At 35.3% G+C, this 26616-nt stretch overlaps 1 protein-coding gene and 1 non-coding gene across 6 annotated transcripts in view; one reads left to right on the top strand and one right to left on the bottom strand.

Moving 5' to 3' along the window:
* Positions 1-26616, top strand: part of Zbtb20 (zinc finger and BTB domain containing 20) — an 843460-nt gene that overhangs the window by 56015 nt on the left and 760829 nt on the right. The window lies entirely within an intron of this gene.
* On the bottom strand, positions 16376-16479 carry LOC115072018. The gene has a single exon (XR_003851077.1). It is a non-coding gene; the product is annotated as a U6 spliceosomal RNA (small nuclear RNA).

The following is a 26616-nucleotide window of genomic DNA, read 5'->3' as shown; positions in this document are numbered from 1 at the left end:
TCTAGTCTTAGTCTGTATGTTTTGAGTCAACTTCTCTCTGGTAGAATAAACATTTGCTTTAAAAAGCAGTAAAACCTCTGGATGTTGATATATCTGTTTAGTAGTATCATTTTTAACTATAATGCCATTTAGTAAGGTTCTATATACTAATTTAAACGAAAATTTGAGTTTTATTTACCAGTAGCTAACTAAATAAACCACAGCAGAACTTAGAGGTGATGCCATTGTAATTCAAACACAACCGAGCACACTAACAAATCCTTTTAAGTTTTGATTAGGAACGTTCCAGTTATTGGAACTCCCAAACCTCAACTCAACTCAGGTAGATGACCTTCATATTGACTCAAATCACAACCTTGGATTCTATTTTAAGACTTGAAATTAACTAATTGAGGCCAGAGGCAATCATACATTTGATTAACCAAATATGTCCTGTGTATTTACAAGTAACAGCTAGTTTCCTTGTAGAATCTACTCAGAAGTCTGCTGTGTTTTTTGTATCTCAAGAGTAGAATCAATAGCAGCAGCATGTGCTAATTGTCAGGATATAAAGCTTTGTTAGAAATGGGACACGGCTTCTGGTGTTACATTAAAATTCACACCAATTGGCATGAAATTAAATGTGGTTCTCTAAGAAATATATTGTTGAAGAGTTAAACTAGAAGTAGTTAAATAACCTCTTTAGAGACTTTTTGTTATTTTCCACTCTCCAAAATAATTTTCATTTTAACTACATCTTTGTTAAGCTTTAAAAATGAAAGATGAGATTGACAGCCTTAAGGTAACAGTAGCCTACACACTATAACATTACGGTTGGTCAAGTTTTGGGTATTCTTGGGGAGAAACAAATATGCTTTCAGCATGCTGCAAATAAAATATTTAATTAAAATTCCCTAGAAAAAGAAACAGTGACTCCTAAGAAAGTATTCCTTTAGAAATTAAGATGGAAAATAAAAGGATCAAGAAGTGGTAATTTAAATTTTTTGTTATTATTGTACTTTAAAAATTATGAGTTCAAATTTGAGAGAGGAAGAGAGTTTTAGATTAATTGGCATGTAAATATGAGGCTCTGGGTTTGTAGGCATCTTTCTGCACCAGAATACAAAGACGATAGAAAAAAAATTCTTGTTTGGAAATTATATTTTGTGTGGCTAAAACACCAAAGAAGTTTCTTATTCTAATAAGGTGAAAGTGGTTACCAAAGAAACAAAAGTTTCTTATCGCTTGGCCTGAGGCAAATGTGGCATATTAAGCTTAAAATGAATTCTCCTCTCAGGAGTGCACACAGCTCTTATTAATGTCTTAGAAATGATGTACACATAGGAAAAAAGGAGTAAGATCTTCTAGATACATTTTAGAAAGCAGCCACTGGGGCATGAGACTGTCTAATATGTATAGATACTTTAGCTCCAATTAGATTTTGTTATTTTACCTTTTACTTGGGCTTAACTTTGGGCAGGATGACTTGTTTTTATCTTAAAAGAGGCCTTTCTTTTCATGAGAGTTAGGTTCCCGGGTGGCCTGAAAGAGTTAATGTAGTTTCCAAGAGTGCCCAACTTCCTTCCAGGGAGTAGTGTGTACATGTGAGCTAGTCTGGCTCCAGGATATTTGTTCACATCCCAAAACCAATTTGGCACAACTTAAAATGTCTGCTAGGCAGAGGATTCAGTGTTGTTAGGCCACGCAATTAGTGCTTTATTTCATGAGCACCAAATTCACCCAATAGTGTTTTGTTGTAAAGAAGAGCCTGAAATTCACAATAACGGGTTTCATTTATTAGAGCCATATGGGACTCACCATCTTTGGATATATTTGTAAGGCTTTCACAAAGAAGAATCCTTAGGCAGCTCAGATTTCACGGATTGGAGGGCAATCTGGATGAATATCGTTTTTGGAAATGATGAACTATCATTTCATATGTAGTCTCCAATTTCAGTAATCCTTGAGAAGCTCCAAAAAGCCAAGAAAGAGTTAAGTAAGCCTCAGCTTATTAGCTTTTATTGCAAAATAAAGACCATGATTCTTAGATCTGGTTCAAATGCCAAGTGCACCTTTGATGTTGAAATTTCGCCACCTTATCTTTGTAGTCTGTGATGTGGCATATATGAGAGGGAAGGTGGGCTCTAAATCTCAACTTGTTTTGCATTTTCTGCAGATTCTGTTTTGGTCATATCAGTGGATTGTTGGGAGGCTTTCAGTTGTAACTAACTGAAAATTTAGCCATGGTACCTTGATGATTTCTTTGCCTCCCCCTTTTCCATAATTCCGTAATCATTAAGGGGTAATGCAATGTACTCCTGAAAATGTTATTAAATTGATTTAAAAATGAATTTCTTTTCCACTGATTCATAAATGTAGACATTTATTTTAAAAATTTGACCACTTTTCACTTGGCAGTCATTACTAATACTTTATTTTTTGAGTTTCAAATTTCTTTTGTCCATTAATGACCTATAAAGAAATGCTTAAACATTCACTAATTAAAAATCATTATATATTTGAAACATAAATTGCTATTATATAATAATGACAACTAATACTTTTAGGATTTCAAATGTTCATTTTCTCAGTTTTATAGGATTTATTTATTTAGGTTTTAGGGGTCACTCATAGTGCTAAATCTTAATATCTACAAGTAGTAAACAATGCTATAATAACAATTGTTGGTGCTTGTAAGAAATCTGTACAAACTTCGTAGGTGTGGTGGTTTCAGCTTAAGCTGTTATGGTAAGCTGACAATAACTTGAAATAACTTTTGCTCATTTTTAAATACTGTTTTATGGCATTCAACTTTATTTTACTATCATTAGTTTATATTAATTTTTAAACTATCCATTCATTGGCATGTTTTGGGTTTTTTAGAGAATGTTCACTAATTTTTCCAGTTATGAGCATGTTGAATAACACTAAATTAAACTTCAGCATATTGTTTGCAACAGTTTCAACTCTATATTAATACTGGTGTCATATATTTTAAATACTCTTTCATTAGTATTAAAAAAAATCTGCTTTCCCCTTTCTCCTCTACTGTGTATTACATATGACAAAGACAGTTTAGACTCTTCTTATATAACACATAGGTAGTGTGTACATCTACATTGCTCATGGTATATAGACCTATGAGGTTTTTGGACAACAGGTAGAAATTTGGAATTAATAGAATAAGTTATAACTGTATAAATCAACTTGCTCATTAATTGTACTGGAGGGTTGAATGTCTCCATATTCTCTCTTATCATTCTTAGCTAACTATTCTTAGTTTACTGATTAAAATAAATTTCTCAAAACCTCTTAAAATTAGGTTTTAATATTTTCTTTGTTTCAGCAACCCATAGGTAATGTAACCCTATGAGACATACATTTCCTCACTCAAAAATTTCATTATCAACCAAAAATGAACTCTTTTGGTTGATGGCTGATATTTTATATAAGGAATTTTGAAATCTTTTCTTTGTTGAAGCAATACAGGATTTGGGATAGTGGTCAGCAAAGAAAGAATTAAAATGGCACAAAGACTCAGGTTTGACTATGTAGCTATAGATACAGTGGTATTTACAGAAGTTTTAGTAATAAAGTGTAGGCTGTGAGGAGAAGGTAGGCTCATGGAGCAAAGAAGAAAATATATAGACATTGTCATCAGATTGATGATCAGAGGTCAGTTGTTGATGAGTCTTCCTAATAGGACAGAGGATGGGGGGCATGTGCATTTGAATGAGAGTGTGTGTAAATGATCAAATATTTGGATGCTGAGAGGAGACAGTGAAGCAAAAAGAGAAGAGTTATATGTAGTTTTGTGGCTTTAGTAGCCTAGTTTTCTACACTTACATTGAGGTTGCATGGTTTTTATTTGTAATGTTCACGACATAAATAGAATCCACAAATCACTTGTGTTTAACTACAATTTTATTTGCTTGTGAAGACAGACCTGTATGATTTTATTGTTCAATACCCTGTAGTCAGGGTGGAGTTTATGTTTTTTTGTTCAAATTATAAGTGTATTTGCATGGGACAGATGTGTGCAATTACATGTACGTATGCAAACATGTAAGGACACTGTCACGACTGTCACCTCTAGCTCCTGCAATTGCTACCTGTTTCTTCTAAGTTTTCCTTTGTCTCCATCACTGTACCACTGAATTCATCTGTGTTCCTGTGTTGAACATAGACCACTTCATTTATCATTTTTACATTATTTTTTATTTTTTGTTTTGTCCTCAGTTTGTATTCATTACAAGAATTAAGGCTTAAATATAAAGATTTTTAGTTCTCACATTCAAGAGGTGCTTCTGTTTCTTTCTCGTCCGTTTGTCCATATGTCTGCTGGTCTCTGATAGGCTGTGCTGTGAGACAGCAGTTTATTATCTGTGTGTGTGAAATTAGCTAATTGGTGTTAGCAGAAATATTTTCACATGTTTTATAAGCAAAGTGCAGCAAGGTATATAAATGTAGATATGATCTAGACACGCGCACGCTCACGACTGTCACTGCTCATGCATAGGCGCTCAGAAGTAATTAATGTTAATAAGATTTTAATGTGCTTGTGAGATCATAATGAGGAGAAATGAATGCTCTGATTAGGAAAAGGTAACTGTGTGTGTGTTTTGGCTTAGAACAAGATTTCAATTTTTATAAACCGCAATTTTAGAACTTGTTTGTGATTGCATCAATTGGTTTTTATTTTCAAATTAGAGGTCTGTTTAGCCATTTGAATGATTAGCCAAATAAATGGGTGAAACCCTGATCATAAGGAATAGTGCAGATTTTCATTTGCAAGGCGATGTTACTGTACAGCAAGACTGTGATGTCTTTTGCCACTGTACCATTTTAGCATGTTTCTTTTAGAAAGCTTTTTCAGAAGCCACTTGTGGAGACAGTATTTATTTTTGTAAATGTAGATGTTATCTATATGGTTCAGAGACACCAATCAGGGAGTGTAACTATTATGAGATACGGTCCAGCTACTTGGTGATGGTATGTTTGGTTTCCAGAAAATACATATAATGGTTCTTGAAATGTTCATTTAGACAGACATAAAGCACCCAATATTTTCTTCCTAAATCTTATCTTTACAATTTTAAAGGCTTAATTTTTTTATGGTGAAGTACAATATTTCAGGATAACCAAAGATGGATGTCTCAAAATGGACTCAAATGCTGTGCAATCAACAGCTACATTATCAACTGGCTTCAGTCTCGATGGACACAAGGAGTCCTTCTCTACAACACGTTTTTAAAATATTATTTACAGAGTTTTGGAATACATCTATATTATTATTACTTTTGATTGCAGGATAAATCTAAATACTTATTAAGGTTCTTTGTCCTGTGGTACTTAGAAATTGTGCATTTTCTAATGAGAATTGCCAATTAAGATATTCAAAGATTATTATCTCCTTTGAAAGTAAGCATTGTATTGAAATTTGAGAAAAAGTCTTGTTTCTGAATTGAGATATAGGGTACTATAGTTTATTACCAAGTAAACGTAACAGATATGGTTTAGGCTCTGAAATTCTGTTTATATTGTTATTGTATTTCTGCTGATATTTAAAATGACTTTGAGGAAACAAAGCATTAGAATTGGTTCTACTAAAAAAAATCCGAGATTTCTGAGATTCTCCAACTTGTGCTATGTTTTACTTTGTGTAGAATTGTGAGGATGATGACTGTCTGGTAAAATAATGATTTTCTTTCAGTATTGTCCAGGGGACTTCTTGAGTCTTTTGACATTGAAGCATAATTAGGAACAATTTTCCCATTCTCAGTTTGTTAAAGAATTCATTGGTGTTTTTTGCAGCATTCATATGATATAGGACAGTTTCATATACCATCAGTTACATTTCTTGATTTTCCTAATCCAAGCCTATGCCTATGCTGTTAATTATGATTGTGGCTTTATAACATGCTTTAATATTTCACGTTTGATCTTCATCTCCACTCCACTTATTGCTCTTCTTTTTCAGGGGCTTCTAGGTGTTGTCACTCAGTTGTTATTCCAAATGAACTTTATAATTATCCTTGAGAAAAAAAGCATGATATATATATATATTTAACTTATTTATTTTTATTTTACGTTTGTGTGTTTTGCCTATATTCATGTAAGACCACCATGTGCATGCAATGCCCACAAAGGCCAGGAGAGGGCATCAGATCTCCTAGAACTGGAGTTTTGAACAGTTAGTTATTAGCTGCCATGTGGATGCTGGAAACTGATCCCAGGTCCTCTGAAAAGAGCAGCCAGCTTTTCTTAACTGCTGAGCCATCTCTCTAGCCCAATAAGGTAACATGTTTTTATTGCCTTTTAGATGCTCATGAATTGACACAAGGGATAATACATATCTTTATGAGGGTAAATGATCTTATACAGGACCTAATTTTTCTTTCCATTTGTTCAGTAACTTTTGTGTCTTTGGAAGTGTTGTATGGTTTTCCTATGTAGGTTTAAACATTGTTTATTAAGTTTATTACATAGTTTTCTATTCATTTTTTAACCTGATTACTTACCTTCCTATGTACTTAGTATCCTAAGCAGCATTTTTTATTGTATCATACTTTATAATTGATTTTTTTTCCATATAGAAAGGCTCTTGTTTACATGTTAATTTTATGTCTTCCTACTTTGGAACATTATTTGGTTTGTGGTAGCTCAAGGCAGATTTGAATCTGATTCTAGTACTTAAGATCTTTGAGATTATGGACAAGTTATTTTGCATGTCTGTATTTGAGCTGCTTCAACAAATTACCATATATTGGGTGGCGTATAAACAGCAAAAATTTATTTCTCAGAATTCTGGAGGCTGGAAGTCCAAGATCAAAATTGGCAGCATGGTCAGGTTCTGGATAGGGCCCTCTTCTGCATCAGAGTCTACTGAATTTTCATGTCCTTACCTGACAGAAGTGAGCTAACTAGCTCCTGGGGGCTTCTTTCTTTCCTCCATCCTTGTCTTCCTCTTTGTCCTCCTCATCCTCGTCTTCCTCCTCCTCTTTTTAAAAAACTAGTTCCTTGAGTTTACATAGAGTAAAACACCTAATATTTTACCTTGCACATACCAATCACTTAAGTAGTGTAATGTATTATGAGTTATTTTTTGTTATAAATATGCATTTTATGTATGTGGAGGTCCGGGGACAGCCTCAGATGTCATTCCTAGGTACCATAAATCTTTTTTTTTTTTTTTTTTGAGACAGTTTCTCAGAGACAAGGTCTCACTGGGCTAGAACTTATTTAGTGGGCTTGGCGGGCTGGCCAGGTAGCCTCAAACCTGTGTTTCCCCAGTGCTGAAATTCTAAACATGCACACCACCATCAGCCACCATGCAATGGCTTGCTTTTTTTTCTTTTTACATGGGTCCTGGAATTTGAGTTCATGTTCCTATGCTTTCCAGTCTGAGGTGTCTTCCCAGCTTCTCATTGCTATTATATGACAACCAAGAACAGAATGAACCAAGCAAATGAAAAGAATGAAACTTTCTAATAAACATTTGTGATTTTAAGATTTTAAGAATTGACGAATAATTCCGAGATTACAGTATTTTGTGATTGTGCACATACATTTGCACATTTACATTGTTTCTGCTTTAATTATGATTATTTCATGCAGTATTCCTTAGCTCTCTCTGGAGAGAAAGTAGAAGAAATTTCTTGATCACCTAGAATGCGTTGTCAAAGAAGGTCTTACAGTGTACTGTTACCATTTATTGTTTGTATGAGTAGATGTGAGCATTTAATTGAAAGTTCTTGTGTCCCAACTCAAGAATTTGGCAACTTTATGAAATTTTCTTGGTAACTTTTAAATGGGTTTATGAGGATTAAATATTGAACATATATGAAATCATGGAAGGAGAATAGTATTTGCCAGCCTATTATATAAAAATTTTTCTTAAATTTAATGAAAAAACTACAGTTCATTATATGATAATCTAGTGTTGTAGTCCAATGGCTTTTAAGCCTCTTCACTAATTTACTAAGATGGATATTATCTTACAAATAAATAGTTTGAGTTAATTTGACTTAATCTGTTGTTTAAAAAAGAGAACACTGGAGCTGGAGAAATGGCTCAGTGGTTAAGAGCACTGGCTGCTCTTGCAGAGGACCTGGGTTTGATTCCGAGGACCCACATGGCAGCTAACAATGATTTCTAACTCCAGGTCCAGGGGAATCTGATGCCTTCTTCTGACCTCCGTGGGCACTGCATGACATGGATGCACCTACTCACATGCAGGCAGTACACATAAACTAAAAATAAATAAAATGTTTTTTTTTTTTTTTAAAAAGAGAATGCCAGAATTCCAAGATTCATGTTATTCCTACTTCTTGTGATGGTGAAGATGAAGTCTGATAATGCAACTAGCTTGTGGTAATACTGTTAACTATTTTTATTCCAATTATTTTATCACCATTGTCAAATTTTCATTGCAACTGCCCACACATATTTTTACCTGTATTTATTCTTAGTAGTAGTGTTCTTCTATGTTTAGAATAAATGTGTGAAATATCTTTTGTGTTTTTGGCTGTTTGTGTGTTACAGTGTGTTTGTGGTATATGCACATGTGTGTGTATGTGTGTGGAAGCCTGAGGTCAACATTGAGTGTCTTTCCTCAGTCACTCTCCACCTTTCAGTTTTTGAGACAGAATCTCTCACTGAACCTGAAACTCCATCTGTTTAGCTAGGCTAATTGGACCATGAGCTTCAGGAATCCACTTGTCTTGTGCACCCTTCTCCCCCAGGCTGGGATTACAGATTGAAGCCACCATGCCAGATTTTTTTATATGCATTTTGGAGATAGGAACTTAGGGTTTTTTTGTGTGTATGCTTACATGGCAAGCACTTCACCAATTGAGCCCTGAAATATCTTAGTCATTAAAATAGACATAAAATGATATATCAATAATATACCAGTATTGAAAGTAGCTGAAACTGTTTGATTATATCAGTGGAGAATGTGAAAGCTTCATTTGCTTGTGAGTGAAATTTCTGAGAAGCTGTGGGGATGAAGAATAATTTCTTTTAAATAATTGTGGGTAAATTGTGTTTATAGTTTAGGGTTCACCAGACTTTCAGCTTAGCAGTATAACTACTTTTATTCATTCACTCATATGTTCATAGAAAGATCATAGAGTATCTCTGAGGCATAAGTCATTTTTAGGACTTTCATGCCATTACAAACAGCAATGGCTGCCTCATTTGAAAAAAACCTAGCTGATAATTCATACAAGGAAGCAACAAATGATATGCATGGACTTGGAGCCAGATTATCTTGTTTGAATCACTGCTCTGAAATTTACTAGTTGTAGGACTTTTTGCAAGTTATTGCAATTGTCTGTGTTTCAGTTTCTTTATCTACAAAGTAAGCCTCAGAATAGTGCCTGTTGTATAAGGTTGTCCTGAGGATTACAGAAATTGTCACATGTATACAATTTCGAGAAACTGCATAGTAAGCTCTCTTTGAGATCACCTCCTTCCCAAAGATCACCTCCTTCCCACAGATCACCTCCTTCCCACAGATCACCTCCTTCCCATGCTTGTCAGAGTCAGGGGGAGGGGGGTTGGTTACCCCTCCCACCCAATCAGTCAACCTTAGCTGCATGTGGGGTAAGGGCTAAGGATATATAAACTGAGAAGGCCATGAGGCACCTCTCTCGCTATTTTATTTTGCTGTTGGGAGCTCACTGGATCTATCTATGTTTGTGCATGGACTTTCCAGCTCAGCCATAAATGGGGGAGATGCTCACTCTTCTGTAAATAAACGGCCATCCTATGCTCTGTTAGCAAGCTCAATAAACTCAAAACTCATTAGGATTTTCAAACAAACAACAGAGCAAATGGAAACTTTCATTATTCCACCTAAGTTGACCCCATGTTGGCAAATCCTTTGGTCTTTGATTTCTTATTCCTATCTCACCTCTTGTATATATATTTTTATGTAACCTGCTTCAACTTATTTCTGGAAAAATGTGTTAAAATTTGCCTCTCTTTGGAATAATAAAAATATTCTAAAATTTAAAAAATGATCAGTGGGATCCTGAGTCATGGTAATTCTATTGTTCATGTTTTGAGGATCCTCAATACTATTTTCTTTAATGGCTATTCCATTTACACCTCTACCAACTATATGCAAAGGTCCTGACCTCTCTGTGTCCTCACCACAGCACCTGGCTTTTGTTTTCTTAGTATCCACTGATAAGTGTGAGGTGATAGCTCATGGTAGCTTGGTTTGTCTCATTCTGACAACTGGTGACGTTGAACATTTCATGTACCTGTTTGCCATTTGTTTTTCTTCTTTGGATGCATATCTATTTAAATTTCTCTTAATACACTTGGGCTACTATAGGAAAACACTTTAGACAGGAAGAAATTACTCTTCATCCTCACAGCTTCTCAGAAATTTTGCTCACAAGAGGCTAAAGCTTTCTTATGCTCCAGTCACATTTTACCTTCAACTGCTCGATGAACAGCAGAGAGCTACTGCTCAGTTCTTGAAGCTAAGGTGTCCAAGGTCAAAGTTTCTAGCAGATCTGGTAGCTAGTGAATTCCTGTTCTTCATAGGTGACACTTTGTGTGTTTTCACAAAGCAAAGAGCCTTTAAAAATCTTTCTTTATAAACTCACTGATCCCATTCCCAAGGTCTCAGCTTTCATGAATTAATTGCCAAGTAAAGGTTGTACCTCTTATATTGCAGTTAAGTTTCAACAAGTGAATATTGGAGTCACACATTTAGGACTTACATACATAGTGTTTACCACTTTAAAAATTAGGTGTTTTGGGGGGGTTTCTTTTTGCTGTTGAACTCTTACAAATTTAGATATTAATCTATTATCAAATATATGACATAAATATTTTCTCCCATTCCATAGATTGCCTTTTTCACCTTATTGATTGCTTTCTTTTCTGCATAGAGAATTTATTTTGATGTGGTGTTGCACTTATTTGCTGTGTAGAGACTTTTATCTTGGTGTGGAAATGCACTTCTTTATTGTTTTTCTTTCTGTGCTTTTGCTGTCATGCCCACAAGTCACTGGCATGACCAAAGTGATAAAGCTTTTCACCTATGTTCTTCTAAGATTTTTATATTTTAATGTCTTACACTTAAGACTTTCATCTATTATGAGTTGATTGTGGTGTATAGGATAAAGGTCCAGCTTCATTCTTTCACATTGTTTTGTACAGATATCTGCTTTGCTAGCACCATTTATCTAAGACTTCTCCATTGTGTATTCTTCACTCCCTTATCAAAGATCATTTCATTCTGTGGGCATATTTGTGAGCCCTCTGTTTTGTTGCATTTACCTGTATGTCTGTCTTTATGCTAGTATCATACTTTTTATTTCTGTTGTTGTGTAATAACTGAATTAAGAAGAATGGTGCTCACATTGATTTGACTATTTGTGATACTTTGTGGTTCCACGTCAACTGTAAATTTATAGAATTGACTCTTAAGGTCAATTTATGATGTAATCTTTATGAACAAGGTATATCTTTCTGTTAGATGTGACTTTGAAAGTTTTCTAATTCATGATGTGTAGTTTCCTCTATATAGTCTTCACTTCAGTTTTTTTATAAGCATTTTACTGTTTTTATGCTATTGTAAGTAGGAATAGTTTCCTTATTTCCCTTTCAGAGAGTTTTGCATTAGCATTTAGAAATGCACCTTACTTTCGTTCATTGATTTTGTGTTCTGAACCTTTACTGAATTTCTTTATTAGTTCCAATCACTTTTTTCTTTCTGGAGTCTTTTAATATTTTTTCTATATAAGATCTAGATCTCTAAAAATAAGAGTTCTTTTACTTTCTCCTTCTAATTTTCTGTTTATTTTTTTATGGACTTTAATTGCTCTTGGTAGTACGTGCAGTCCTAAGTTGAATGGAAATGGTGAGAGTGGACCCTCATCTTAGAGGGAATGTTTTCCATTTTTTCAACAAATGAAAACTGATCCATGAACTTTTCATATGTGCAGTGTATTTTTTGAAGTATTTTTATTTCTGGTTTGTTGTTCATCCAAAGTCAGGATCTAGGAGGAGATACCTCTTTATCATTGTAGGATTGTTGACAACAGCCAAGTAAGTATGTGGGCAGCCTAAATGTCCTAAAGGTAAACGGGTCAAGAAAATGTAATATATTCATACGATAGAATATTATTCAGCCTTGTAAACAAAGAAGTTCTGTAATATGGGCAGCAATGGCAACACCTGAAATTATGCTAAAGTACATAAGCCTATCACAGAAAGACAAATATGTGATTCTACTCATATAAGGAATCTAAAATAGCCAAATTACTTGAATTGGCAAGTGGAATGGTGGTTATCAAGAACTATGAGTGAGGAGAAAATGGGGAGTTACATAAGTAGGTGTAACATTTCAATTAAGCAAGATGAAAAAGTTCCAGAGGTTTGCTGGGTAGCATTGTGCTTATAGTCAACATTTAAAATGTGATACATTTATGTTTAATATCACTTAACAGAGAGATCTCATGCAAAGTGTTTTTACCAAAATAAGATAAAATAAAATGAATAAAATCTGGCAAGTTCTCAATAAATATTAGTGTTAGTGTTTTTATTAGATAAATCAGAATAAAGTCAATGTGTTAATAATAAACAGAATGTAATACAGTATTATAAAAGGTGATATTATTTTTCTATGGTCACAAAACTATTCAGATTTAAATATTTTATAATTCTGAGGAAAAATAAATTGTGGGTTTTTGTTGCAAATGGGTAATTTTTAATTCTATCATTGTCTCCATTATATATTTTCTTCGCTTTTATTCCTTTGCTTTGAGTATCATATTTGTAATTTTTCTTTACTTTCTGGTTTTTCAGAAAGATTAGTAATGAACAGGGCTCAGAGTTCATTTTGTGTAAATGATGGGATAGTGCTTGTGGGATATCATGTGGCAAGAATGCACTTTTCTTAAATGTCTTTTAACTTTGCTTTCTTAGTTTCGGTTTTTAGTCACATTGTCTTCTACTGTTGAGAGATGCTAGAAGAGCCACTGAGACTGTAGCGGGTGCCAGAAGGAGGGATAGGAGACATTACCGATTACAGAAGTCCTTCAGTGCCAAACATTTCTCCACAAAGTATAGTAGCAACTTTCTAAAAAGTTAAGATATTTGAAAAAAGAATTTAATGATACTGTTCTAATGGAGATTAGAGCTAATGGAGTGAATATGTTGGGGGAAAAAAATCTCCAAATGAGTTCTTTTTACTTTGGAATTATCTTCCAAGGAGTGAATACTTCTCTTAAAGTCTGATTTAATCTGAAATACACGATACAATGTTTAAATCACTAAGAGCAGCCAGACAGGACAGAGGACTGGTTTTTAAAATTTTTTAAAATTTATTTTCATTTTTATGTGTATGAGTGTTTTGCCAGCATATATGTTAGTGTATCCATGTATGCAATGACTCCAGAGGCCAGAAAAGAGTGTTAGATCCCCTGGAACTGGAGTTAGAGACTGGTGTTAGCACCATGTGAGTGCTGGGAGCCACACCTGGTCGTTTGTAAGAGCAGCCAGTGCTCTTAACCACTGAGCCATCTTTCCAGCCCCCAGAGGAGTGTTTTATATTACATTCCATTTTCTTTTCAGTTCCTTATGTGAACTGTTCCTTGCTCCTCTTAAGATAGACACAGACAATGGATACCATTTATTGAGTCACACTTTGTACTCATTTCTAAACAATAAAGTAAATATTACCTTATTATTCTTTGCAACAATGTCAAAGAACAGATATTACTTCCTTTTACTTGTGAGGACTCCAAGGCTAAATGAGATTAACTAACTTCTACAAGGTCACCTATCTAGTTACCGTGGAGTTCACCTGAATCAGTGAGACCTAAGTGATAAGTCTAACCTGGGCACCATTGTGAGTAATGAAAGGAACCTCTCACTTTTATGCTGTAAATAAAGGAAGACTGTGGTCTTCACCAGTGTGATATTTTGTATAGCAAGCAAGTTTATTGTTTGGTATACTTGCATCATTAAAAAAAAAACACTCCTTCATAGTTTTAAACTCTGGAGTAACACTGAGCCCTAACCTAGAAAAGAAACTAAGTCAATTATGTAGCATCATTTCTTACCATAAAAGGAGAACTCCCTCAAAGTATAACCAATTAGAAATTCTCTGTTTTGTTTAGTTTCAAGAATATTCACACCTTGGTGAACTGTAGATATTTAAAAAACCCAACTCTCTCATGTTTTGCTATAAAGAAGACTGGTTATTGCCTTAGTTTCAAAAGAATAGTTCCCTAAGTATTTCAAAATGTCCGTCTGGCTGCCCCAGCCATTCTATTTGGAAGCCTCTTTGTCATCCTCATGGCACATCCCTCTGGCATGCATGACCAGCTGCAAGCTAAACCCTGTGGAATAAGAATTCTTTCATCCTTTTGTGTGATGTGTTTCATTTTCAGAGTTTGGATGATCCTCTTCAGCAGCAGCAGCAGGCATTGTTAGTTTCAATAGGCGGCCTGGATGCACAAGAATAGTCATCTCAGAGAGACAGGCTCTCAGGGCCCATCCCTTCATGCCATGGTGCTGTGTTAGATCACTTTCCCTGCTGGATTAATGGCTAGTGAAAAGGGAAGCAAACTGTACCCAAAAGAATCCAATTAAAAGTACTTGAACTTCACTGATGTCCATCCTATTGTTTTCTTAACTTCCTAACCTATAGCTAATTACTCTGTCCAGTAGAAAGGATTAGTGTAAACATGGTAATTATATTAACTTCCATATTTAGTTTATATAACTACCAAAATATTATAACATGGATTAAAAGTTTATGTTTGATATAGTGTAGTTGAACATAATATTTTTTATTATTCTCTTGGTCTCTAATATCCACTGTCAGGAGTTACTATAAGAAACTACATGGCTTTTATCTCAGTTTGCAGTCAAGAGAACAACATCACTTTATCCTGGATACTTTTGTTTCTTCGAATCTTCAGTTCATCATGGTCTTGGGCCTCCCTCATTCTTTTCCTGTTTAATCAAGAAATCTCTATTTCTGCTCTGTTGCTGATACCACCATAAGTAGAAAAGTAATTTAGGCTTTTTATTTTTATAGTTGGTGATTAAAACTCAGGGCCTCACACATGCCAAGTGCATATCTGACCAAGTTATACCCTAAAATTCAGTCTTAAATTTCAGGTGATTTTTTTATTTTTATTTTTTTCAGTTTATTATTTATTTAATAACCACATACTTAGAAGAAGCATTTCATTCCCTCTTATAGTGGGAAAATTGTATAATGTGACATGAGATTACCTACATACAACATTCAGTGTTTTACCAAATCCTGAAAAGTGAGTATATATCCAGACATAACTACAAGAACCAGGATAATGAAAAGGAACTAGGGAGGTAAAGGAAAAGAAAGAACCTGAGAGAGAACAGTAGGAAACAGGTGTTATTACTTTTATTTTATGTGTATGAGTGTATTGCCTCTATGTGTGTGAGTGTATTGCCTGTATGTGTGTAAGTGTACCCATGCCCTGCAGTGCCTGCAGAGGTCAAAAGAGGGCATCAGATCCCCTGGAACTGGAGTTATGGATGGTTATTAGCTGCCATGTGAGTGCTGGGAATTGAATCCAGGTCCTCTGCCAAGAACAGCCAGTGCTCTTAATCACTGAGCCATCTCTCTAGCATCAATGATTAGCTCAAGTCTTAAAAGAAGCACACCTACACCGTATAAACCCTATAAGACATAAAATTAAATGAGGTTTTAAACTTTGAAAAAGATCTCCATTTCATTAACACAGTTTCATACAGAAAAATTCATTTTTAATACAACTGAGACTAAGATGTATATGTGTTTCTAATCTCTATATCTGATTATTACTAGTCACAGTCGGTTACTTTCTGAGCTCCTTAGCATCTGAGCATGGATATGAAATCAGGTAGATTTCAATTCAGCCTTGTGATTTTTAAAGTGAACTGCCTAACCCTAAAGTTCCATGTGCAAGATATAAGCCAGGATTTCCAGTAGTAATAACTTTCTATGTATATATGATGATTGATAGTTTGCAGTGTTCTCATCTCTTTGATTTTATATAATTCTAACCTTACATTTGTGAGATGGTGACAATTGATCTCTCTTCCTCCACCCTCCCCCTCCCTCTTTCTCCCCCCTCTCCTCTCTCCCCTTTCCTGTTTTTCCCTTTTATGATAAGGATACTATAGCTCAAGCAGGTGAAGTGACTTCCTATGTCAAAGAAGTACTAACTGGCTGAACCTGAATTTTAAATTCATAATTTTCCCATACAATGTATGGATTTCCCTGGAAGGTAGAATATTTCTTTTTAAATTTTTATTTATTTATTTATTTATTTATTTATTTATTATTTATCTTATTTTTAATGATGGAAACAAAATTACACTAAAACCAAAAAGTATGGAACGTTTCAAGAATTTGTGTGTCATCCTTGCACAGGAGCCATGCTAATCTCTGTAGGGTTCCAATTTTAGTATATGTGGTGCCGAAGTGAACACTGATTTATTTATTTTTATGTGTATGAGAGTGTTGCCTGGATGTATATAAATACACCTGTGTTGTGCAATATCTGTGGAGGTCAGAAGAAGGCGATCCCTGGAACTGGCGTTGTGGATGGTTGTTAGCTGCCATGTGGGTGCTGGAATTCAAACCCGTGTTTTCTGGAAGAGCAGCCAGTACTCTTAACCACTGAGCAATCTCTCCAGCCCCAGATTTACCTTTTAAAAAATTTATTTATTTATTTATTATTTATTTTTATTTTATGTATATGAGTGTGTTGCCTGTATGTGTGTAAGTGTACCCATGTTGTGCAATGCCCAGGGAGGTCAGAAGAAGGTATCAAATTCCCCTGGAACTGGAGTTGCGGATGGTTATTAGCCACCATGTGGGTGCTGTGAATCGAACCTGGGGCCTCTGTAAGAACAGTCTGAGCTCTTAACCACTAAGCCATCTCCCCAGTCCAGAATGTATCTTTTTTAAAACCCACATTTCTTTATTTATCAGTGCTTAGTTTGTATGTGAATATACATACGTGTGTGTGTGTGTGTGTGTGTGTGTGTGTGTGTGTGTGTGTGTGTGTGTGTGTGTGTGTGTGTGTGTGTGTGTGTGTGTGTGTGTGTGTGTGTGTGTGTTTGTGTATTCAGGATTTGAATAGATGTCTCCTTTTACATTGTTGAGTTTGAGGTAGAATTTCAACCTCTCAGTTGTTAATTGGTGGTGGAGTCTCCTAGATTCCTAATTTAAGATATGAAGGAATATATTACCTTTCTGTATAACTTTTGTTATCATTATAGCAAATTTATTTGTAAATTTTTAATTATAAACCTGTTCTTTCAATATCCCATTATACCTATCAAATGGTAATATTTGTGATTAGAGAGTGATAAGAATACAAGAGAAACCCTGATAGCTGGTCCCTTTCCCTGGACACTAGTATACTCTGGAAAAAATGGTTCATTTTTGTTTACTCACTAATATGTTTACTTAAGGTGATTTATGTTTTAAATATTGTTTATTCCCATTGAATGTGCAGTTATAATTTAATTATACAAATTGATGAAATATGAGCACAAAAATATAAAGAGTTGTTGATTTTATGAAATTTAAGTTGAATTCTTTGGTGAATCATTGAAACAAACTGTAGTGTAAATAGATGTGGACTAGATGAGTGTGAGAGATTGCCTTGGTATGGGTGGAAGATTGTTCTATAGGATCAGCTATGATAGCTTAGGTTTTGAATGAGTACATTTATTAAGTACATAGCAAGCCAAGGTAAAGGGATAAATAGTAAGTGATAGATGATAGATAGCCAGCAAAACATCCACTCAGACACTCAGAATATGTAGCAGAAATCAACTGGGAAGTTGAGACAGTCAGCTTGAGCTCCCCATAGGATTCCTGACAGAGCAGAGGATCCACTTGGGTGAAATGTCTGAGTGAAGGAACAAACAGCAATAGATAGAGATGACATCATTAAATCTGTTGCTCACAATTTCCAGCAGAAGCCAACTGGGGAAGTTGAGGCAGTCAACTGGAGTTCCCAGTTAAGTTTTCTCTCTGTGGATGAGCTCCCCATGGCTGAGCTTTATATGATGGGATAAGTGATAGTAACATATATTCGAGATGATTTACCTTTAGTTGTTTTCAAGGACACAATGTTTTTACTTGGCTGTTTTGTTGTTCCCTTCCCTCCCTTTTACAGTTTTAGGGGGTGAGCAGTCCATCCCTAGACAAGGAGACTTGGAGGACACTTTGAGACAATTGTATTTAGATCTGATGTTGCAGGGGGAGTGTTCACATTTCTGTTTTTAGAGCTAGCTTTCTTAGCAAGTTCATATAACACATGACAATTTATCAATGAATATATAAATTTTGGATTAATTCTTCATTTACTTGCTTTTTAAATATCTTTAAGGTTTTACTGACTTTACATTCAATCTGGAAGTCATCAGTGATATAATACAGTTAGGCAGGAAAAATAATGGGAAACTTCACACAAGACCCTAAATCAATGATAGCCCTTTGTTTTATTGCAGGGTTAATAAATAGGCATGGAGTTTTATATTTTAATTTTAAATGACTTGAAAATATTAAAATTATTTTAGTCCACATTGATATTGTAGTGTCTCTCTGTGTGTAATCAGAATAAAAATAATTTTACCTAGTGAGGATTTGTTTTGTTGTAGTTTGGGAAAATTAAATGAGCTGTAAACTATTCAGAACAATGTCTGACACAAATACTTAAAAAGTTCTCTACCATCAGTCATCAGCATCATCTGCCACTTTCTGAGAACATCTGCCTTAATATACACACTTAATTATAGCCATAATATTTGGCTCAGTATTGCCTGCCTTAAACTGCTTCAGCAGCAAGACACAACAACTTCTGTTTGGGTTGGCAGAGAAACTCTTGACTGTTTCCCACCCTCACCTTAGAGCCCTCTTTTTTTTCAGTATCCATGAGAATAAGAAGTTTGACTCTCACTACCTGTTAGCAGGAAACTCTGAGACCTCAGATTGTATGTGAGATATAGGTGAAAAGGGCTGTGTGGTCTCAGCTGAAAACGCAAAAAAAAAAAAAAATAATCCAGGATGTAGCGTTTTAAAGTATATCAGTCAGCTGTGCCGTGCTTGTACAGCACTGCCTATGCTGAGCCTAGATCCAGTTAATGTGTTTCTCACTAAAACGAGCACTATCCTTTATACAATTCTCTTGACTGTAAACAGAGAACTGATGACAGACAAGCCAGCTCTAGGTGTAGTGGGGTGGGGGTAATGGACAAAAAGACCTAGTAGCTAAATGAGAATAGTTATGTTTGAGTAGAATATGGGTTGTAGTAGTATTCATTGTATGACATATATTATGGGTTTTCATTAATTCACTTAAAATATTACTGATTTGGGGGAGCTGGAGTGATGGTCCAGCGGTTAAGAGCACTGACTACTCTTTCAGAGGATCCGGGTTTGGTTCCTTCCCAGTACTCATATGGCAGACAACAACATCCTTAACTCCAGTTCAGAGGAATCTGACATCCTCTTCTGACCTCTGCAGACATTGCATGACACAGGTGCACATGCAAGTAATGCACCCATACACATAAAATAAAAATAAAAGAAATTCCTGTTTTTGAGGATGTGAAGAACTGAGCTTTTTCTTGCTTTATTTAGGAATGTGGGTGCATACCCTCTTACATATGTTCACATCCTATTTTTCCTCCTTAAGGGGTGGGAGAGATGGCTTAGCCATTCAGAGCACTGGCTGCTCTTTTGGAGGACTCAGGTTTGGTTCCTAACACCACATGGTACCACAGTCCATACCTCCAGTTTCAGAGAATCTGAGCTCCTCTTCTGGCCTCCATGGACATTACACGACACAGGTGTACTTATGTACAAGCAGGCAAAACACTCATACACATGAAATAGAACAAATAAATTTTAAAAAAATTAAAAAAAAGAATCCACTCCTCATTGGCAAGGTGCTTCTGCCTCAGGGTCAGAGATAACACCAGTACTACGCATAGATGCTTCCTTGGTTTGAATGTTACAGTGCTGATGGCATAGCATGAATGGACTACAGATGTAAACCCAATGTCAACACTCTGATAGTTTCTTCTTGGTTTGAGGGTTATAATGGTTTCTTCAGTGTTAGTGGCATGACAATGAAGGGACTATCAGCCACTTATCTTTTTTTCAAGTAAATATCTAATTTCTAAAGATAATTTACATCTGTAATCTTTAAAAATAAGCATTTTAGCACAACAGAATGTAAAACATTTCCCAAAGTTGAGACTATTTTCAGTGGTATAATCTAATATTAAATACCTATTTGTTCTCGTAATCTTGCACGTTTCATCACTGGTGGCTTTCTGTGCCTGGTAGGCAATTTGAGTCTATTTAGCTGTCAAGTTGTCCTTCTTTACCTGTCCAGAGAAAAGAAAATTTGTCTTTCTGTATCATTCCTGATGATGACATTAGGATTACCTGACTACATTCCAGTCCACGTGTGTTGTTGTCATATTTCTTCTCTACTCTTTCTCTGCTTTCATTTCAAGTTATTATTTGTCCTGTTAATTTAAACCACCTTTAGCCTTTTGCTCTCAAACCTGTCTTGCTGCATTTTTTTTGTGATAATTTGTTGACATGTAACCCTTTTTTTAGTTTACATATTTATTCCTTAGTTTGATCATCTTAATTTCACCCATCTTGGTCTTTTAAAAAAGTGTGTTAAGGAAAAGTGAGAAAGAGCTCCCGAGAGTGGGAGGAGTCATTTTGGTTCTTTAGATGCCACATTCATAGAGTTTTTAAATACAAAGACAGTTGTAGAACTTCTTATGACTAGGCTTCATCTTCCAATATGGCAGCCTTTATAGTGTATGTTTGTATTGTGTACTGTTGTATACTGTTACACAATGGGTATGCATTCCAGGTTCTACATGGTAGTAATTTATGTATATGAGTGTTTTACCTGCATATATGTAAGTGCACCCATGATATGCAATGCCCGTGGAGGTCAGAAGAAGGCATCAGATTCCCTGGAACTAGAGGTATGGATGGTTGTTAGCCACCATGTAGGTACTGGGAACAGAACCTGGGGCCTCTTAATCTCTGAGCTCTTAATCTCTGTGCTCTTAATCTCTGAGCCATCTCTCCAGCCCTGAAGTCTGATATTTTTAAGGAGGTAAGATCTGAGACACTTTACTTTTTCATATGAAATTCCTTTGCCCAACCTGATACAGAACTCTTGTTAAGTACCTAAAATATATTATAAAATATTATAACTATAAATACTGTTTTTCATAGCTAATATTGATTTAATTATATCACAACTTTTTATTTGATTTATTTGGGAGAAGGGAAAATATGCTTTTCAGTAGGTGGTAAAAATCCAGTGTGAATAGAAACCCAACAGTTTTTATTTCTGTTTGATTTCTAGTCCAATAAAATGCAAAAAGAGCCATAGAAGGTCAAGATGGAGAAATATGCAGGGGCTGTCAGATGTACATGTGTCACACTAAGGTGATGGAAATGAGGGACCCACTAAAGGTTTTAAGAAAGGAAATTGTTTCTTAGTTATATTAAGAAAAACACTTCATCAGTTGAGTGTGGAAAAAGGAGTATAAAGAGATGAGACTAGGACCTGTGTGATTAATTAGAAGATGATAAACATTGGCATAAAATACTTTGAGGGCTTGAACTGAAGTAGTTCACCCACAAGTCCCATGCAAGCTCAAACCAGACAAAAATCCCAGCATAGACATGGGGAAGTGGGTAAGAAACTTCAGCCTAACCTAAGCAACTTTTAGAAATTGATGGCTGCTGGGAGTGGGAAAGACAGTGTCTTAGGGAAATGGGCCCATAGTGATGGACAATGTAGGACACAATTAGACTCTTTAGGACTCGGACACATATTATATTTATACATTAAATACATTAAATTGGGTGGAGGACATTGGAGGGAGATATGGAAAGGGGAGGGGATCTAAAATCAAACTATATTCAATAAAATTTTTTAAAGAGGGATTTAAGAGCTTCTTAAGAGGTAGAATTGATGAGATTTGACTAGTGGAGGTGTGGGAGTTGGATGCTGTTAAGGAAAAGCAAAGTTTAAGATGTTTAAGTTACCTGAGAGATGATATTCACAGGATTAAAAAAAAAAAAGTCATTTTAAGAGAAGTTGGAGGTCAGTCAAAGAATAGGGCTGTGTGTGAGTGTAAGAATAATATGAATGATTTAGTTGAATTTTGTTATAGTTACTTTTTATTGTTGTGATAAAATACTATGACCAAAAGCAACTTGGGGGAGGAAAGGGTTTATTTCCGCATTCACATTACACTCCAAGGCAGGAGCTCAAGGCCGGAACCTGGAGGCAGGAACTGAAGCAGAGACATGGAGAAATGCTGATTACTGCATTGCTCCCCCTGGCATGTTCATTTACCTTTCTTATACATCCTAGGCCCATTTGCCTCTTACATTAGTCAACAATTAGTGAGGCCATGTAGTGAGACCCTGTCTAAAAAAATGCCTGGCAGACATGACCACACCAATCAGATGCAGGAAATTCCTCAGTTGAGGTTCCCTTCTCCCAGGTCATTCTAGTTTGTGGCAAGTTGACAAAAATTAACTAGCACAATTTTCAAATGTGAATTTACTTTTCTTTGAGAAAACAGTGTCACTTTGGGAGTTGTTGAACACTTTTTAAGTTGTTTCTTAGGCATTCCTATTTCTCTTTTGAGAAATCTGCTCAGATCTATAGCTCATTTTTATTTATTTTTTATATTTTACTTATTTTTATTATTTTATGTGTATGAGTGTTTTGCCTGCATGTAAGTGCACTATATGCATGCAATGCTCTGCAGAGGCCAGAAGAGGGTTTCAGATCCCCTGGAATTGGAGTTAAAGATGGTTGTTAACAGCCATGTGGGTGCAGGAAATTAAACCCGGATCCTCTGGAAGAACAGCAAGTGTTCTTAACCACTGAGACATCTCTCCAGGCCCTGTAGCCCATTTTTAAATTGGATCATAAATTTTCTTTGTTCTTTGTTTATTTAAATAATGTTTCTATTGATTTTTTGAGAATTCCAATTATACAATGTATTTTGATCATATTCAGACCCCTCCCACATCTCTTCTGAGATCCACTCTCACCTCCCTATCCCCTCATTTCATGTCCTCTATTATTTTTTGTTGACATTTTTCTAATTATCTACACCCCCTTACTATCTGTCGCCCAATTTCAATTTCACACGTGCATTCCATGCGTGCGCGCACACACACATGCACACACACACACACACACACACACACACACACATATGCACTCATAGATTTAAATTTGTGCCCCAAATGCTCTTCAGTGTGGATTCATCAGCTGGAGCCTGGTAAACCTACCAAGAGTCTCACCCTTTAATGAGACAATTTCCCTCAGATTCTTTGCTTTTTGAGGTTTTTTGTTTTTTGTTTTTGTTTTATATATTAATCCTCTAGTAGATGTATAGCTGGCAAAGATTCTCTCCTACTCTGAAGGCTTCCTCTTCACTTGATTGGTTGTTTTCCTTGCTGTGCAATAGCATTTTAGTTTAATAAGATCCCCTTTGTCAGTTGTTGGCCTTAATTTCTGAGCCAACAAAGTCTGATTTACATCTGTGTCTTGTAGGGTATGCCTGATGTTTTATTCTAACAGTTTCAATGATTCAGGCTTCACATTGAGATATTTGATCTATTTGGAGTGGATTTGTACAGGATGATAGATATGGTTCTAATTTAACTCTTCAGAAGAGCTTCATGATTTTATAGCCCTATCAATAGTTCAATTATACCCACAGAATTAACATCTTCAGAAACTTTAACAGAAGTCTTCCCACTAAACTTGGTAATTAAACATGTGTTTTCTCTGTTTCTTCCTAGTAAGGGACTAAACATAAATAAAAGACAAAAGACAAACAAAGAAGCAACAACAAAAAAAACCCTGTAAGCACAAGGAAGTAGAAGCAACATATGAAAGAGTGAGAAGATATGGAGAATGTAATAGAGAAATGATCACAGTGAGAGAGCTGAATATGCACAACTGGAGAGCACTGGAGCAAGCCACTTCATATTCTAGAACTTGTTTAAGAATGGGCTTCAGTATGTCCCATGGACAGCAATAACTGAAATTAAAATAAATTCCAATCAGTGTACTTAGATATTAAAACATGTGACAGGCTAACATAGAAAAGAAGTGATCAAAGAGTAAGCATTTATGATATCTAAAATAGTATACTTAAAGAATAGTTTAACATTATTCTGAAAATAGAGTAAAAAGTCAAATAACGGTAAATAAAGGAGAAAAGATGCAGTCAGCCAAATAATTCTAGAATCTGAAAATCTAATAGGATTTTGAGGAAAAGAGGAGAGATGAAAGAATGGTGGGAAATTATCATAAAATTATATAAGTTTTTGTTGCTAAAGTATGTGATTTCCAGTCTGTATCTTTTGAGTGCCCATAAAAATTCAAATTTCCACCATGGTGTGTTGCTGGAAATTTTTAGAATGCTATTAATAGCAAGATGATAATAGAAACTTCTTTTAAAAATATTTTATTATTTTTATTTTTTTGTGTATGAGTGTATTGTCTGTGTGTGTGTAAGTGAACCCGTGTTATGCAGTGCTGGTGGAGATCAGAATAAAGTGTTGAATTCCTCTGTAACTGGACTTAATGGGCGATTGGTAGCTGCTATGTGGGTGCTGGGAATTGAACCTGGGTCCTCTATGAGAACAGTCAGTGCGATTAACTGCTGAGCCATCTCTCTAGCCCTGAAAATAGAAACTTCTAGAGAAAAAATACAAAACTATATACATCATCTCAGAAATTAAAATGACATCTGACTTATTAATGGGAAACATATAAAAGTAGAAGATTTGGCTTTCATATTCTAAGAAAATTACTTTTAATTTATAATTTTATATCTAGCCATACTATTAACCAGATCTGGGGGAACAGAGAAAGCATTTTTTGGCACAGAGACCTCCACATATATCTCTTTTTCTTATTTTATTGTAAACTATTTGAGGGTATACTATATTCAAAGAAGGAAAAATGCAGAGCAAAGATTATTTCATGATCTATGTGGTAGATGAGCACAAAATGAAAAAGGTAATGTGAAGTCAGACAATAACTGCAAATTCTTTTTAGAAATGCATAGCTTTATTTGAGCTGGAAGGTGGGAATTCCCAGAAAAGGATTTCTTCAGGGGACAGAATTGGAATAATTCTTCATGTGTAAGAGTGTGAAATATTAAGAGAGGTTTTATGTTTCTGTTACAGATTTTGGGAATTGGAGTGCAGGTTACAATACCAACCATAGGAAAGAGAAATTGATACTCAGGTTAGGAAAGGTATTCAAAACAGACTACCTGCTTAAATATTGGGAGGTGGAAGAATGGGGAAATAAGGAAGAGAGATAAATATTTATTCTCCATGATAGAGAATTTATGTTATGTTGAACATATATGCATTAAGAATAGCAATGTAACTATATTATTTATGAATAAAGAGATAAACTCTAAAATGAATTTTGGCATTCTCAAGTTTGGGATATATAAGTCAGTTCTCTCCTTTAACTATGTGGGTTTGGGGGATTGAACACAGGTCATCAGGCTTGCAGTCAAACATTTTCACTAACTGAGCCATCTCACATGCCACCATCTTGAGTGCTATGTATTGGAGGTTTGTGCCCCATCAAATTTTATATGTTGGAACTGTAATCCCTAGTGTGATGGTATTTGGATAAAGACTTTTAGAGGTTATTAGTTCATGAAGGAAGACCTTCATGAAAGAAGAAGTTTAGTAGAAGAGCATGCTCCTGTGCTTTGTTTGTCTCTGTGATCTCCATCACTTGAGGACATAGCAAGTTGACCATATGCAAACCAGAGAGAGGCATTTAGTACAGCTGTCTTCCATCTTCAGAGATGACGTGGAGAAGGAAATCGCTGTTTACAACTCCACCAGAAGATTAACTTAATAAAATATACATGTTTTAATTATCTGTAGCATAGATTTATATGCCAACATTGATGAAATTTGGCTATTCTGTCTATTGAGAGTAAATATCGTTTGGAAGGGTTTGTCTTATACCTATAAGATAATATCTTTATGTGGTAAAAGTAATAGAGAGGAATCTAAGAATTGTTGCTGCACCTCTCAGATCTTAAGTTTGTGTTCCAAATAAAAGGCATTAACTGGGGCTGGAGAGATGGCTCAGCAATTAAGAGCACCAGCTGCCCTTGTAGAGGATCTGGGTTTGGATCCCAGCACTGACATGGTGGCTAACAACCATCCATAACTCCAATTCTAGGGGATCCAATGCCCTCTTCTGACCTCTGTGGGCATTGCATGACACAGGTGCACTTATATACATGCACCTCATACATGTAAAATAAAAATAAAAATAAATATTTTTAAAAAGCCGTTAACTTACTCTAATGACCAAGGTGAAATAGAAAAAGGGCATGAACCTTAATTTTATTTGGTAGACATAGTCTTATAAGACACAGTGCATATGTTAAATGAAGAATAGTTTCCCCACATTTTATGTTTAAATACTTAATATTTTTTTAAAATAAAAAATTCCTATGGTCATCCACCTCCTCCCCGGCTCT

The sequence above is a fragment of the Nannospalax galili genome, unplaced genomic scaffold (genome assembly GCF_000622305.1).
Source record: "Nannospalax galili isolate Female #2095 unplaced genomic scaffold, S.galili_v1.0 scaffold18, whole genome shotgun sequence".
Classification (NCBI taxonomy): domain Eukaryota; kingdom Metazoa; phylum Chordata; class Mammalia; order Rodentia; family Spalacidae; genus Nannospalax; species Nannospalax galili.
The sequence above is the reverse complement of the archived record's forward strand: the minus strand, read 5'-3'. Positions and strand labels throughout refer to the sequence as shown.